The sequence below is a fragment of the Mustela lutreola genome, chromosome 2 (genome assembly GCF_030435805.1).
Source record: "Mustela lutreola isolate mMusLut2 chromosome 2, mMusLut2.pri, whole genome shotgun sequence".
Lineage (NCBI taxonomy): Eukaryota > Metazoa > Chordata > Mammalia > Carnivora > Mustelidae > Mustela > Mustela lutreola.
This window is the reverse complement of record NC_081291.1, coordinates 137,672,398-137,674,030: the sequence shown is the minus strand read 5'-3', so window position 1 is coordinate 137,674,030 and position 1,633 is coordinate 137,672,398. Positions and strand designations below refer to the sequence as shown.

At 37.3% G+C, this 1,633-nt stretch overlaps 1 non-coding gene across 1 annotated transcript; it reads left to right on the top strand.

Moving 5' to 3' along the window:
* Positions 1-388: 388 nt before the first annotated feature.
* On the top strand, positions 389-491 carry LOC131826263 (small nucleolar RNA SNORA1). The gene has a single exon (XR_009351512.1). It is a non-coding gene; the product is annotated as a small nucleolar RNA SNORA1 (small nucleolar RNA).
* Positions 492-1,633: the final 1,142 nt, after the last annotated feature.

Below are 1,633 nucleotides of genomic sequence, written 5' to 3'. Positions count from 1 at the left end.
AGCTGGTACCTCCCCCCAGATATGGCTAAGTATGCTAGATCGGTAGTCAAAGATGGGTAAGACTGATCCCACACCATAGCAACCTAAGACCGGGGCTCTTCGACCAGGGAGAGTACCCGATGACGGGTAAGCATGTGTGCTGAGGATTGGCAACCTAAGACAGGCACGATCTCAGCCATTATAAATAAATAAAAAAGGGGGAAAGAGTCACATACTTAACCTACTGAGTCATCCAGGCACCCCAAAAACATGTTTTATAATTAACATTTAGCATACTTCTGAGAAATTTTCTTTCAAATCTTTAAGTTCATTTAAATAATTTTGAATAATCTTGATATGATTAATTATTAATTTCTTTGCTTAAATTTCTGTTTTCTATGTTGCATATAGCCTATATTTAAAAATAACTGTATGTGGCTATATTGAGATACAGGTTATGCTTCTATCATAGCAAGCTTTTTGCAGTGGTGACAATGAGACCTGTAACATTTTCTGCTAGGCTCATGGAGTAGAGTGGAAGTAATAAGACTTTTCTTTTCTTTCTTTCTTTTTTTTTTTTTTTTAACATTTCATTTATTTATTAGAGAGAGAGAGCACAAGCAGGAAGGGCAGAGTGAGAGGGAGAAGCAGACTCTCCACCAAGCAGGGAGCTCCATGCAGGGCTTGATCCCAGGTTCCTGAGATCATGACCTTACCTGAATGTCCATGTTCAACCAACTGAGCCACCCAAGAACCCCAAGACTTTTCAATATTAGAAACAATGAAGGAATAATAATTTTAGATCATTTGCCAAAATAGCAATCAATGTACTTCCTATAATTTGAATTCTAGGACACTAAACAACATGTAGTTTCATTAAAGAAATAAGCTTTACTGTGAAAAAGGACTTGGAATTTAATATAGGCTAAAGGTCAACAAGAAAAGAGAAGGTACAATTCCTTTTGATTTTCTCATTTTCCTGCAGAAACATTTGTTGAAAGTTGGGCCTTGCTGGGCCTCCAGTGTGACTCTATACCCCAGGGCAATGCAATGCAAGGATCTTTTTCTCACTGTGGTAGTTAAAAAAACCCAAAACAACAATAATAACAAAACAAAAAATAAAAGTAGCCTTCCAAGAGATATCCAGGTTAAATCCTTAAAACTCACAAATGTTACCATATTTGAAAAAGAAAAAAAAATCTTTTCTGATTAAGTTAAGGATTTTGAGATAAGATAACCCTGGACTATGAGAGTGGACTCTAAATTCAATAACAAGTATCCTTAAAATAGAGATGCCTGAGTGGCTCAGTCGTTAAACATCTGCCTTCATCTCAGGTCATGATCCTGGGGTTCTGGGATGGAGTCTTGCATTGGGCTCCCTACTCAGCCGGGAGTCTGCTTCTACCTCTGCCTCCTGCTTTTCCTGCTTGTGTGCTCTCTCTCTCTGACAAATAAATAAATAAAATCTTAAAAAAAAAAAGAAAAGAAAGAAAGAAAGAAAGAAAGAAAAGAAAAGGAAAGGAAAAAAGTATTCTTATAATAAAAAAAAAAAGTAGAGGGAAATTTGAGACAAACAGAAGAGGACACACAGGCAGAAGAGGGGAAAGCAATGTCGAAGACCATGGCAGAGACTGGAGTGATGTGGCCACAAACC